At 51.4% G+C, this 15,214-nt stretch overlaps 1 protein-coding gene across 6 annotated transcripts in view; it reads left to right on the top strand.

Moving 5' to 3' along the window:
* Positions 1-15,214, top strand: part of Kcnb1 (potassium voltage gated channel, Shab-related subfamily, member 1) — a 94,104-nt gene that overhangs the window by 22,764 nt on the left and 56,126 nt on the right. The gene's annotated exons all lie outside the window — the stretch shown is intronic.

Here is a 15,214-nt window from a genome sequence, read left to right as displayed (position 1 = left end):
CAATGAATGAATGAATGAGTGAATGACTCTTGTTCCTTCAGAGACGGTCTGGGTTTTCAGATCCCCTGGTCATTTCACATAGAGCTTACCTCTGCACCTGTCATTTATACATACAAGCGTTTAAGATAATGGCCGGGCCCTAATTCCAGGGCCACTGCTAGAACCTACAGCCCACAGGCCGGTTCTCCTCTGACACAGTGTCCCAGCATGGAGGCTAGCAGAGAGTTTCGTTTCCTGGCTTTCTCAGCAAAAGCTGAGGACTGGCTCTGGTCGGACACATTGGTGACAGAGCCTGCTGAGGACAAAGGAGGGATGTGGGCCGGAGGATCACCTGGCCAGAGGATCACCTTGGGTCTCAGGCCGTTATAAAATCAGGAGGGGTCCAACATGGGGTTTGCTTCTGTTTTTTTTTTCCTTCTTTCTCATTTATTTTAATGAAATCAAATGGATGAATAAGGAATTTTATTTCATAAGTGACTTGCCAGAGGCCACACAGCAGTCATTGGCTGGAGTGGACAGATGAACAGGTACTGGCCGGTCCAGGTAATTTTGGAATGGGAGTTGGGTCCAGACAGTTGGGGAAGGTAGAGGTGAGAGTTAAATTTCATCCTGTAACTGAACCTTTTTCTGGGATTGGGAGACTGACATGGGTCCTCCCAAGACTCGGGTGCAAAGAACACCCTAGGGATTGAGGGTGCTATCTGTCACAGTACCCAATCAGCCCAGGGAAATACCTTCCTGCAGCCTCAGCGATTTGCCACACCCTGTGTCAGCATGGCAGGCACACACACACACTCACATACACACACACACACACACACATACACACACACACCACACCCGAAGTGGACTCCTCAGTGCTGACCCTCATCACCCTTGCTGTCTGATAAGGTTATCTTAGGACCTGTATAGGAGTGGCTAGGCCCCCTCCCCACCTCTGAGCTTCAGATCAAATGGGTCTGACAAGGATTCTCAGAAGTCTCCCTTGTGGTCCATACCACGTTAGCTGCCCAAAGCAAACACCAGTCAGTTGATCCCCAGGGAAGGGATCACCCTCCTCGTTCTCATCAAACTTTCTGCCTTCCTGCAGGAAATAAGCCCCAGAGGGAGGCAAGCGGGGTTTAGATGCCTCTCCAACACACAGATGGCCTCTTTATCCCAAAGAGAAGAGGCAGCAGGCTCCTGTGCCTGGCAGGAATGCCGAAGTATGGTTGATGGTATATTCATATTCATATTCAGAAAGGTCAAGAATCTAGTAGCTGCTCCATTGTTCAGTCCATGAGATGGGATGTCTCATCTGCCACAATCTGGTGCTGGAGTCCCAGAGGATTCCTAGGAGCACTGGTCTTCTGTTAGAATCCGGAATAGGTAGATTCTAATATCACTGAAGGAGCGGAGCGCCTAAGCAGCAGGATAGATGAACTCGCCAGCAAGAGCAAGGGCAAGCAGGCAAAACGCAGATGCTTCCCTCTTCCACGTCCTTCTAGGTGGCTGCCACCAGAAGGCGTGGCCCAGATTTTTTAGAGTGGGACTTCCCATCTCAAATGGTCCAATCAGGAAAATCCCTCAAGTGTGCAAAGCTGCTGAAGTTCTAGTCAATCCCAGGTAGAGTCAACTTGACAACTAAGATTAACATCACAGTGAGGGACGTATTGCAGACATAAGAGACCTTCAGGTCATCTTTACTCTGGGGACTTTGAAACTCTTTGATCAGGAAAAACCTACAGGCCTCTTAACAGGACTTCTGTCCCTAGGCAAGGGCGGGTCCCAAGCCCCAGACAACTGGAGTCTCTCAAGATCACAGAGTCTCCAGATCTACCTTTCCCGTGTAGTTCTCTGGACACTTAAAGCACACTTCCAATGCCTTCAGCTCCTTATAAAAACCCCTATGCAGAGGTCTGAAGCCTTCCTTGCAAGTCTTTTCTAGGGAACACTGGGGCCCAGAGAACCCTCATGCTTTGCCCAGGATCTGCAAGGAGTCCAAGGCTAAGCTGGGGTCTGATGAACCTTCTACCTCTGAAGTTGGGCCTTTCCCTATCTTTGTACAAGACCGGCCTGGTCTATAACATGCCCTAAGAGACCCTCCCTACCTCTCCACTTCAACCCCTGCTGGGGATCTCCCCATTTTAGCATCCAATTCAGGTACAGGGGTTGAAAGCTGAGAGCCATGCCTTCTTTCTGCTCCTGCTGTGTCAGACTCCACACAGGCACCAGAGCCCAGCTCCCTGGCTGTCTGCACTCTGACCCCTTCTCACCACCCCGTTAACAGCTCTGACCAGGAGCTGCCAGCAGCTCCTTAAGGGGCCTCACAGTAAACAGTCAGGTCTGTGGGCCAAGAGGCAAAGTCAGGGCTGTTATAAAATCGCTTAAAATGGAACGAACCGAACCGTTTGAATCCTGGAGTGCTTTTACCTTTCTTTTCCTGTATTTGCCTCCCCGTTCGGATCTTGAGACAGACTCTTGTAATTCAGCTCAGGCTGAAACTGGCGATTCTCCTGCCTCAGCCTCCCAAATGTCGAGATTCCAGGTGCATAGAGTGACACTCGGCATTGAGATCATTTTGTGGAAAGTTGGCAGCCTTTCCTTGAACAGCTATAGTTAGCTGACCTTTGACCCCGGAAGTCATTTGCCCATGTTTGGACACAGTGTGTAAGGTGAATGCTCACAGCATTTCCCAAGTAGACAGACACCAGGACACCACTAAGCATCCACAGCAGGGAAGCTCACAGACATTAGGTACCACGGGCTCCTCTGTCATGTTCTAGTCCCGGATGCTGCAGACCCAGTTCCGTCCCCTCCTCGCTGACCACCTGCTTCCCTGTGTCTGTTCATCCCACAGCATCCTGAGAGAGCACAAGTCGAGACATGAGGCCTGCCACTCAAAGCCTCCTGTGACTCCAGTCACTCCTTGTAAAAGCCAGTTAGTTGCTCACAGTGCCCAAAGGCCTTACAGGATCATTCCTCCACACATCCCTCCTGACTTTGTCCTCCACCTTCATTGTGGACCTACCCCAGGGCCTTGGCACAGGCTGCTCATGCTAGTATTGGCCCGACTGGCTACCTCCCTTCCAGGTGTATAGTCAAAGATGTCCCTTGTAGACGCTGACGATCTGAGGTGACACAATGGCGTCTACCTCACCCCTTTCCCTGCCTCTGTATTTTCACTAGAGCAGTTGTAGCCTCTCCCCCACCCCACACCCGACATACCAGAATTTAAAAGGTATGTGTAAGGGATTCTTGGCTGTTTACAAAGGTGTCCCAGGAATCCATAATTGTCACACAGTGTTTGGTTAATGTCTGTTTGTGTATGTTCTTAGTGCGGTTCTTGAGGCCCCTGTGTCCCTGGAGGGCAGAATCCTGACCTCAGTTCAGTGGCTTCAAAGTGCTGAGCTGGAGAGCTGGGAGTGTGGGTGCTCACCGTAGAGTGCTGTGCCCAAGCTGGGGTTATAGCATGGTCTGGTATCAGGAGATTGCGGCTGTGAGTGCTAGTCAGCTGGGGTGGAGGCTACCGGCCAGGCGCTTGGCTACCAGAGGTCCTTTATCTGTGTCTGTCCTCCAGTGTCTCACCGCCGCCTCACGGTATCCCATCACTCCAACCTCTGTGATCTGGGTCCCCCTTGGCCTAGCGCAGTTTCCCTGTCTTATCCTGTGACTTCATCTGTCTGCTCTTTGGCTGATTCTCAGTGGTCATGTGGCCTCAGGTCCTGAACCCCTCCGTGCCTCATCGACTCTAGACGGAGTACCATATGTTATAGATGGTGTGCCGACTACCCGAGTGTGTGAACAATGCTCTCTGGGGTCTCCGGTGCCACTTAGTGGCCTGTGCTGGAGGATGGGTGGCCACCAGCCAGTTCGGTCCATGGCTGCTTCAGAGTCCCATGGCGTCTAAGGAACTTGTACGTGAGTGGGCAGCTGGGATGGAGCATCCAGGGTGGTTCCCCCGACATCCTTGAGCAGATGGTATGGCCACACCTGACCGCCCAGGGTATGCACAATTGCTCTTGGCTGGTTGCGGGTTGTCATATCCCAGCTGTTCCCAAGCACGTATTCTTGGTCACTTAGGGGGTTACCACGTGCCCCAGCTCACCTGTCCCTAGCAGCCCTGAGCCGGGTATAGAAGAAGTCTGTGCTCTTGTTTCCAGACTGTATGGAGCCTCCAGAGTGCCAACAGCTCTCACTGGGTCATGTCAAGGTCAAACCAGGTTTCAGTTGAGGCCTGGTCCCAGCAGAACCCCTACCTTGCTTTGATCTTTCAGTGAATCATGGACAACCCCTGTTCCTGGCTGGCTCTGCCTCAGGCTCCCTGGCACAGCCCGTTGGAAGAGGAGCATTTCCCTGCCCGAGTGCCAAGATGGTGTCCCCTTCCCAGCACCTCCCTGCTTCGTCTTCAGGGTGGGCTCACTGTCTCCACTGGCCTGAGAGGTTTGGCCTTTTCTGCTGAGTTGCTGGAGACTCTGGCCAGAGGGACGGCAGGCCAAGTGCTTGTTTGTGAAGGGCTTTGAAAGACTGGCCTGGTATCCTTCCCACCTAGTCTGCCAGGAATACAGCCTCCCCTGTCTCCAGCAAACGCTCTGGCCAGTTGGGCCATGTTTCCTTCAGTGGTGGCGTTCCTGAGGTTTGGCTTGGCGGCTTTCCAAGCCGACCCTGGACGACTTAATGAAGCCGGGAGGGGCCCTGTGCCAGCTCCACATTAGCTCAGATTTTAGAGTCCCTCAGGGTTTCTGAACCTTCCTGCCTGCTCAGACTGGGAGGCAAAGAAGGTAAGCCATGCAGGAAACAAGAGGTCAGTGATAACTGTGGGACCAATGAGCCACACTCCTTGGGGGCCTCTGGCTATGAATGGAGGTCCAAGAGCTGAGGACCCCCCCCCCCAGTTCCTTGCTGTATCCAGTCATTTCAAAAGCATCTGTTGACCAGCATGTGTTAGGGTTTACTGCTGTGAACAGACACCATGACCAAGGCAAGTCTTATAAAGGACAGCATTTAATTGGGGCTGGCTTACAGGTTCAGAGGTTCAGTCCATTATCATCAAGGTGGGAGCATGGCAGCATCCAGGCAGGGAGACATGGTGCAGGAGGAGCTGAGAGTTCTACATCCTCATCTGAAGGCTGCTAGCAGAATACTGGCTGCCAGGCAGCTAGGATGAGGGTCTTAAAGCCCACACCCACAGTGCCACTCCTACTCCAAAAAGGACACACCTACTCAAACAGGGCCACACCTTCTAGTAGTGCCACTCCCTGGGCTGAGCATATACAAACAAACCATCCCATGGGATAATGGGGAAAGGATGGGTTTTTTTAAAGAATCAGAAGGCCTAAGGTTTTAAACTAACTTTACCTTTTAGACTTACATATTTTTTTTAAAAAGTGTGTATGTATGTACGTGTGGCTCTGTGTGTGGGTGCATGTATGTACATGCATGTGGGTGTCATTCTTCAGGAGCCTTCTGCTTCTTTTGAGACAGGATCTCTTGCTGGCCTGGAGCTCACCAATCAAGCTAGGTTGTCTGACAGGCCGGCTCCCCTTGTCTCCAGCTCCTCAGCACTGAGATTTTATAAAGCAGCCTTTTACAGTGTAGATTCTGGGTACCAAACTCTGGTCCTCAGGTTTGCTAGGTAAGCGCTTTACCAGTGGGGCCGTCTTCCTGGGCCATGTTCTAAAACTATCTTTAAAAATGGTATTCCCTTAACAGCCACATGCAGTTATGGGGGTAGAGTGTGGAATGTTGGTGGAACCCGGGGATCGGCGCGCGGCACCACCTCAAACATCTCCTTGCAGTGAGAGCATTCCGAATCCTCTGTCTTCGTTTCCTTTCTGCTGCTGTGACAAAACTGTCAGACAAAAATCAACTTAGAGGAGAAAGATTTATTCTAGCTTACAGATGAAGGGTGCGGGTCTGTCACAGCAGGGAAATCAGGATGCAGGAGTCTGAGGTAGCTGGTTACATCCTACCCACAGTAAGAAAGCGGAGTGGTGAGTACTTGCCACCATGCTCCCTTTCTCTACTTATACATCATCGCAGGATCCGAGCCAGGGAATGGTACCGCCCACAGTGGGCAAGTCTTCCCGGTTAACACACTCAACATAATCCCCCACGGGCATGCCCGGAGGCCCAACTCCCAGGTGATTTTAAATTCTGTCTAGTTGGTAATTAGCATTAACTGCCACCTCCTCCCTTCTAGCAGTTCTGAAAGACAGGAGTTTCATCAACTCTAGTGGCCCCACTGCACGGAACACCAAGGCTTATTCCTCCTGACTGTAACACCATGGCAGACATCCAACCCCAGCAGTGCCAGGTTCCGCTCTTCTATTCTCTACTTCTGTGAGAATGACTGTTTCAGATTCTACATCTGAGTGGACTATGGAGTGCTCGCCCTCCTGTGCCTGGCTTAATTCACTTAGCGTGATGTCTTCCTGATTCCTCTGTGACGCTGCAAATGGCAAGATTTCACCTTTTCTGTGGCTGAATACTCTTTTTTTTTTTTTTTAATATGTAAGTACACTGTAGCTATGTTCAGACACCCCAGAAAAGGGCATCAGATTTCATTATGGATGGTTGTGAACCACCATGTGGTTGCTGGGATTTGAACTCAGGACCTTTGGAAGAGCAGTCGGCGCTCTTAACCGCTGATCCATCTCACCAGCCCCCCCTGAATACTCTTTCACTGTGCATCTACACCACATTTTTTAAAATCCATTCGATCGTTGATGGACACTTGGCCTGACTTTATAGCTCTGCTCTTGTGAATGGGGCTGTACTTAAACATCGCAGGTACAGGTGTTGTTTGTCCCAACTGAGCTCATTCCCTTTGGAAATGTGTGAAGAAGTGGGGTTGCTGCATTGTTCATCCCTTCTTATATTTAAGCCAAGAGACCTCAGTACTGTTCTCTGGGGTGACTGTGCTAGTTGGCATTTCCAGTGACAGTATGCACGTGGTCCCGTCTCCGGATACCCTCAAACAGTACATCTCAGCCTGTCTCTTTGCTCACGCCCAGTCAGTGGCGTCATTTTGCTGAACTTCCTCTCCTCTTCCTCCACAAATGGAGTTATCGTGAAGCATCCATGGGGTGGTGGCCATAAATGGTTTTGGAAGTAGCTACTTCTGACCCTAATGAAGCACCTACTGTGTTCCCCAGCATACACTTTGTCAAACAGCCCTCATAGTCTGTCCATGAGGAGAACGTTGAGCTGTACTGGATCAAATCTCAGCCACTCCTAACTGTGTGTAACCTTGGACAAGCCAATGGACTTCTCTGTCCCTCCGGTTCCTCATCCGTCAGAACTGTTAACAGCTTTGCTTGTCTGTGGGGTCTCTAAGGACACAGAGGACATTAGGGCTTACACAACCCCTGGAACAGGCCCTGCTTCCTCATGAGGCTCCGTGAGACACAAGCAAAGGGATCCAGAGTGCAGGGGTGTCTCGGCCCAAGCTTGTTTGACTGTCACACATGTATGTGCAAGCATGTGGCCCCATATGTTTGCACATACCTGAGCATGCACCAGCATTGTGAAGGACATACCACCTGATTTTATGCACATGAAGCTCAAGGAGGCAAAAATTAGGAGCTTGGAACAGAGGGGCCTAAAATGGAAGCCTTCTGCTCCCTAACTACGGGCAGGGGAGGCACAAGCATACCTATTTGTTAAAACTGTCCAGGACTGGGGAGATGCTCAGTCATAAAGTGCTGGCTGGTCATGTGTAGGGACTTAAGTCCTCAGTATTCCAGTAAAAAGCCAGGTGTGACAGCACAACTATCATCTCAGTGTTAGGGAGGCAGAGGCAGGAAAGGCCTGGGGCTTGCTGGCCAGCCAATATAGTCAAATAAGGGAATTTCAGGTTCAGTGAGAAACCCTGTGTCAAAACATAAGGTGGGGAGCTATTGATAAAAATAGCAGACCTCTGGCTTCCGTATACAGGTGTACACATGTGAATGAGTGTACACACACACACATGCACGGCTGGCAAAGAACCCATAAACATGTGTGTTTTATTCTGCATGTACCAAACCTCACTCAAACAGTAAGAGTGCATCTGCTAAAGAAAGGCTCCCCCCTGCGTGCCTGGCCAGTGTGCAAGACAAGATCCTCTATGTGAGAGTTGGAGGCTGTCTTTAAGTGGATATGTGAATGGTTTACACGTACACCCTCAGGGGCCTGGGCGGGCTTGCTGATGGAACTGTGTGTGGCCACATACACTGTCTAGATGTCTGCTGGTACCTGGCACTCTGCTAGTGAGGGTTAATGGCTGCACCCTGTGTGGCCCTGGCCAGCAGAGAGGCTCCAACAGCGATAGGCAGGGCCTCTGGTCTCTGTAGACAACTCAAATACTGGTATCAGAAGATAATGGCAGGGGATCGACAGCCAACCGCCTGTGCCAGGAAGGTTGAGGAGGCCTGGGCACCAGGCAATTAGCATCTCTAAAGGGTGTCTCTGCTGAATGGTGGCTAATGGGCAGACAGGGCCCCACTGGGCACACACAGCAGTTGGAGGGTACAGAATGACAGCCTTCCCCAGTGAAAATCAACCCTGCTGCTGTTGGCTCTGGGTTTGTCCCACAGGTTACACGTTGATAATTTTTAAAAATTATTTTATGTATATGAGTGTTTGCCTACATGTGTGTATGCATACCAGATGCATGTCTGGTACCCATGAAAACCAGAAGAGGGCATTGGATTCCCTGGGATTGAAGTTACAGATGGGTGTGAGCCTCCGTGTGGATATTGGAATTGAACCTTGAGCCTCGGGAAGGGCAGCCAGCATGTGTAATGCCTGAGTCAACTCTCCAGCCTGAGCTTACAGTTTAAAGAGCTTAGTCTGTTAAGGGTATGAGCAGATTCCTCCAGCTCCTGACTTATTCGATTGGCCTTAGGAACCAGCGAGGAGGTGGAGGCTCAGGAAGGGCCATCAGGTCCAGGATCCAAATATCCAGTGTTAGCCACAGACCCAGGCACAAGGCGCAGATTTTCAGACATTGTGTCTCCTGTTGATACCCATCACTCCAGTGCAACTTTGGTGATTCAGGAATCATTTTCTCTCACCAAGGGTGCAGGTGTTAGCTGCCCCCTTTCTCTCTGTGTGTGTGTGTTTTATATGTGTGTGGACACACGTGAGGGTTCATGGGAGCCCTGATTGGAATGCGGGAGCCATCGTTCAATACTCTATCACCGTATTCACTGAGGCAGGGTCTTTCCCGCAAGCCCAGAGCCCACCAGTGTGGCTAGTCCTGCTAGCCAGCTTGCTCAGGAGACCCCCCCATCTAGACCTCCACTTTCGGAGGCTGGGATTGCAAGCCAGGTGCATGTCCACCCAGCATTTCTGTGGACACAGGAACTCAGGCTTGCAGGGCAGGTACTTTAACTACTGAGCCATCCCCTGATCCCAACTCGCTTTTTAAATTTGCATGTTGATTTAAGAAAGAACCTTCTTATTACTAACGCCAGGACCAGACCTGATTTATTCATACATTGAACCAGGGCGACCAACCATCCCTGTCCCAAATACCAGGGACTACAGCGGTTCTTGGCTATGACCTTTGAATTTAAAATCTGACTGATCCTGTCAAATCAGGCATTGCTGACCACCCCAGACAGGTCTTAAATGAAGCCCAAGAAAACCAAGGACGTTCCTGAACTCCATCTGGCCTCTGAGCCTAGTTATGCCCTCCTCTGGAAATCAGTCTAAATTTCTGATCACATGCCCAATTGAGCCAATCGCTGTTGGAGCTCTCTGTCTCTCTAAATGTAGAGTTCTGCTTGGCCAAGCATTGAGAGGGGGCGGAGTTAGCCCTTACCTATGCCTACTGACCGGATCCCAGGAAGGATGGAAGACATGGCTATCGAGAAGTGGTACACGCCTTTAATCCCAGCACTTGGGAGGCAGAGGCAGGTGGATTTCTGAGTTCGAGGCCAGCCTGGTCTACAGAGTGAGTTCCAGGACAGCCAGGGCTACACAGAGAAACCCTGTCTTGAAAAACCAAAAAAAGAAGAAGAAGAAGAAGAAGAAGAAGAAGAAGAAGAAGAAGAAGAAGAAGAAGAAGAAGAAGAAGAAGAAGAAGAAGTAGTGTGGGAAGGAGTATCTCCCGAACTGAGCCTCCAGACAGGCTCAGAGCCACCCCACAGCAGAAGAGTGCACTGTGCTGCCCATGGCCCAGCTCCTCTTGGGCTTCTCCTCCACCATCATCCCTGAGTATTTCAGCCGCCCCCAGGCTGGTTATTGCTGGGGTTTGGTGGGTTTCTCTTTACTTTTCTCTCACACTTGAGCAGAAATAAAGAGGATGACGTCACACCATTAGAAGCGTGTAGGACATTACCAAGTTCAAGTCCTAGTGTGGATTCTTCCAGGCTCTGTGATTTTGGGACAGGCTGTCTCCTGTGGCTGAACCTCAGTCTCCTTATTCATAAAAAAAGAAAAACAACAGCATCTCTGTGAGGGTGGAGACTCAAGCTGACGCTGAGAGGTCTTGCGTTTTGGAAGCAAGAAGTCACATGCCACTTGTGACCCCTGAGATGTCTGTCCTCATCCCCCCACCCCCCAGGAGGGGCAGTGTTGGTTGGGGTGGGGACGGGTCTCCAGGTATCACTGTTCTGTGCTGTTCTGGTCAGTCAGTTTTGCTCTGAGGCCCAGTGGCTTCAACCCTTCTCGCATCATACAAGTGGGAAAGGGGACTTAACTCCCAGCATCCCTAGCTGGCCTCTGAGGACATGAACTCTGAGCAGACTCTCTTGGGCTGCGGCAGGCTGGATGCTTATTCCCTGCAGTCCTGCAGGGCCCCTGCAGAGGAGGGAAGAGCAGGGAATGAGACCAGTGCCCGGGAGCCAACAGTCAACACCACTGTTGGGGTGGGGGAGGGGGTGTCTTCTGAGGATGGTGTTCTCAGACTGCTCCTGTCAAGAACAATCTTTTCGGAAGCTGAAGCTCAGAGAGGAGGCATACGGTGTCATCCAGAGAATGGGGACCGGACTCCCTTTGAGGTGGTTAGGGGACCTCGGAGGACTACCAGTATTTTGAGAAAGAAGAAAGGGCTAGAATGTTTTGCACATCTCCTGTTTAACCACTTAGTCCTTTGACCACCCCCAAAGGGGAGTTGATGAGTCTATTCTGTGGACTTGTCAGATGCAAATGCGTGGCCCAGTGCTGAGGTGACTGCCCCAGGAGGCTCTGGGGTACATTCTCTAGAGCGACCTGAGGACCCACCCCTCTGGGCTATCGGGCATGGCCTAGTCTAAATGTCTTAGGCAGATTCCTTACTTGCTCTCTGTACTCTGCCTCTGCCCCACCTCTCCCCACCTCCAGCCCTTTCTAGCCTGGCATCTTCCTCGCCTGGGATGAGGAGGGACATCACACATGCCAGGCCTCTGGCTATCAGGGCCTCAGGGCACAGTCCCATCCCGCTACCCCTCTTGGGTTCCCCAGCGCTGGTCTTGTGCCAGCCAGTGTTTGAGCTGCTGCAGCCCTGGCCAGGCTCGAAAAAGGAATTATTTCTGTCTCATGCATAGTTCTTAGCCTGATTCCCAAAATGGGAAGTGGCGGGAGGGCTCCCCACCCCCACAGCACACAGCAGGGAGGGAGGGCTCCCCACCCCCCACATCATGTGGCAAGGAGGGAGGGCTGTCCACCCCCATACCATGCAGCAGGAAAAGAGGGCTGCTTACCCCAACACCACATAGCTGGGAGGGAGGGCTGCCCATCCCTGAGCCATGCAGCAGAGAGGGAGGACAGTACACCTCCACACCTGCAGTTAGAAGGGAGGGCTCTCCACCCCCATAGCAAGAAGCAGGAAGGGGGCTTAGCCAAGCTGGGGATAAGAAGGGCTGAGCAGGGACTCTACCCACCACCTCCCATTTCATGTAGACAAGGACACACACATTCACAGGCACCCATGTCCTCAGAGCTCTCTGCCCCTCCTCTTTCCTGTGGCCTGTGGAAGGAGGCTGGATGCAGCCAAGGAAGAGGGGGTGCCTGCTGTGAGGGGAGACCTGGTGATGACACAGAAGTCAGGTCAGGCATGAGAACACCATGCCCCAGCTAATAGAGAGCAGAGTTATAGAAAGCAACTGACCAACCCGAAATCCTGTTCCTCCTCCTCCTCCCCCTCCTTCCCCTCTTCCTCCTCTTCATCTTCTTCCTCCTCCTCTTCCTCTTCTTCTTCCTCCCTTTTCTTCCTCTTCCTCCTCCTCTTCCCCCTCTTCTTCCTCTTCCTCTTCTTCCTCCTCTTCTTCTTCCTCCCTTTTCTTCCTCTTCCTCCTCCTCTTCCTCCCCCTCCTCCTCTTCTCTTCCCTGCCCCCTTCCCTCTCTTTCCCCCTTTCCTCCTCTTTTAGGAAGGTCCTCTGAGGGCTTAAGGGCTGCCATAATTTTTGAGGGGTGCTGAGACCTCCCCAGGTATTCTGCGAGTGCTGGACCATGTGTCCTGATTCCTTGCATCCTCCAGGGTCTGGTTACTGACTCTGTCCAGTCTGTTCCAATGACCAGCTTTGTCACAAGCCAGGCAGCAGTGAGGTTGAACTGACAAAAACAGATAGGTGACTGGGTTTGTCTGCCTGGCGTTTACATGAGAAAGTAAGGCAACTATCCCCATGGCTGGCTGTCTTTCTGGCTGAGAGACTGTTGGTCTGTCTCTAGGGTATCTGGGGAGTTGTAAGTAAGTCATCACATCTGACTGCTCTTATCAAGGATCTGCAGTGGCCAGGGCTAAGGACTTGTGTGCAGCTGGGATCGGGACTCAGTGTGATAAGGTATGGGGCTGATTCTTGACAGGGATCATGGCTCAGTTTGTGACTGTGACTGTGTGACCAAGATCAGGACCTTGGATCAAGATCCTGGGGATCATTGTGATCAGGGTAGGGGCTTGGCTTGTACCTCTTTCCGGGCAGAAGGTAGATTCCATGAGGACATCTGAGTTCTGAGAGAAATCTGAGGATGCTTCCCTGTAGGACCACAGACAGAAAACCAGGGTGTGCACTTGGCTGGCTCCTGCTCACCTTGCACCTCCACCTCCTGGGCTCCAGAGCAAAGCCAGACATCTCCTGAGTCCAGGGACCAGGGAGATATGCCAAGGGTAAAGGGGACATTTATTCGGAAGGCATAGATTTTAATTTGGGATCTGCCACTTTCTAGCTGTGTGACACTGGGCAGGTTACCCAAACTCAGTGTTTCAACTTTCTCATTGACAAGTGATATGCTAAGGATCACATCTATAAAGTCATAGGAAGCATTACATTAATTAAAGTTCATATGTGTAAAGTGCTGGCAGTGTGGCTGGCTGGTTGTAAGTGCTCAATGAATATCAACTGTTCCTACTTTGTCAAGGGGCCATACCTTGTGAGTGGGCAGAACTCATATGGGGAGAGAGGGGAGACCAAGGTCTGACTCTGGTCAGTCCCTAGAGCTGCAGGCCTCCTCTCCAGCATATTCCGGTCATCATAACAATGACTGCTCTAATATCTCTGCCACCCCACAGCTGTCTCCCCTGCTCAGCACAGTATCCCCAGCACCAGTGCAAGGTAGGTGCTCAGAAAACGATGAACAGACAGGTAATGGTCATGCCAGCAGCTCTCCCCCTGAGCTGTGGCTCTCTGCCTTCCCTCGGGATTTCTGAGTCTTTTAGAGTCTGACACTGCCAAAGAACAACCCCCCAGCTATGTTAAACAGTACCTCAGGGCCTTGCTGTGAAGGATACACCCCTCTACCCCACTCCGTGGCCCAGCATCCCCCACCATCTCTTTGCCCATCTTTATAGAGAATCTTCCTGGATCTGTTCATGGTTACATCCCACCAGCCTGTGGTAATAGTGACTGTAACTTGTTTTATCTGGCACTGGCCCCTGGCTTGCTTACAATAGCATCTGGCTCATAGTAGGTCCTAAGTAAAAAGATGTTGAAGGTTCATACTGTTCTGCTCATTAACTTAACTACTCCCAAACTGATCCACCTCCGAGATCCAGCATCAACCAAAAGCCACATTCTATTTCCCTGCAGAGGAGATACCATGCTTCAACTGACTTCATTCGACACTCCACCCGGGCTGTTCCCAGGCGGACTTTCTTTCATCCATGAATGTAACCTCTCTGATAACCATCTCATTTCCGAGTCTGTAAGGATTGTTCTCTTTGTGGCTGAGACCACCACATCTCAGAGGGATTGAGACATTTGCCTGAGGTCACACAGCCAACTTCCATGTCCTCAGCAAGCTGCCTGCCAGGGCTCTTTGCTGAAGTTCCTCCAGAGCCAACTTCACACAAGGTCCGTTATATGGCTGTCATGACCTTGGTTAATGTTACCTCAGAGTGGAGCTCAGGAGAATCATGGTCCCCAGATAGATGGAGAATCATGCTCTCCGAAGCTGTGCTAAGGCAGTAGTTCTCAGGGGGACAAGGTAGGTGATTTTTGACTACAAATTATGATTAAGGTCTGAGATGTTTTCAGTTATCTTACCTGAAAGGCCACAGATGCCCCATATCACCTGGGACAGCCCCCAGAATGTCCTTGTGACAAAAGCGGGGGATGTTGGGGGGAGGGTGCAGACCCTGGTCATAAACTTCCTGTCGTCAGCTTGTAATCTCTTGATGCCTGTTTTCTTATCTGTGAAGTGTGTGCAGGTGAGCTGTGGGACTCCCAGGGCTGTGATTAGAGCCTGTGTTGGGGAGGGAAGGAAGCTGACAGAGGTTGCCCCCACCTCCATCCACAGCCCAGCCTCCCCCAGCGAGTATGACCTCAGCACGGAGGCAGAACTAGAACCTGAGCCGCCACCAGCCTCATTCTGAAGGCAGTGGAGGAAATCTCCCTCCAAAGACTGTTTCCATTTTAGGGTCTAAAAAGCTGTTCTCAGGGGACCCTGGGACATGGGTTGTGAAGATGTTGAGCAGCTCCAAGCTCTGCATTTGACAAAAGAAGCTGAGCTTCTCCCCAAACACACACACACACCAAATGGAACAGGACCTCTTTCCATCCACCCTGAACAAACCCGGCCCTCAGAGGCTATCCTGTCCACTTCTCTCAGGCCAAACCTCTCTGGTCACCCATCCCTTTCCCTGAGGGTCCCAGACCCCAGCCTGCTGGGTGGCTGAGGCTGCACAGGCTTAGTCTGGATATCACCCGAGCCACAGGTCAAAGCCCATGCCATGCTCCCTGCTCAGTGGCTTGAGCAGCCCACATCCAAGTTCCTGGGCCTCAGCAGAGTGGCTACTTCCGTGTTTGCTATTGATGGGGTAGAGACGCTG

This window comes from Mus musculus, chromosome 2, assembly GCF_000001635.26.
Source record: "Mus musculus strain C57BL/6J chromosome 2, GRCm38.p6 C57BL/6J".
Taxonomy (NCBI): Eukaryota; Metazoa; Chordata; class Mammalia; order Rodentia; family Muridae; genus Mus; species Mus musculus.
The sequence above is the reverse complement of the archived record's forward strand: the minus strand, read 5'-3'. Positions and strand labels throughout refer to the sequence as shown.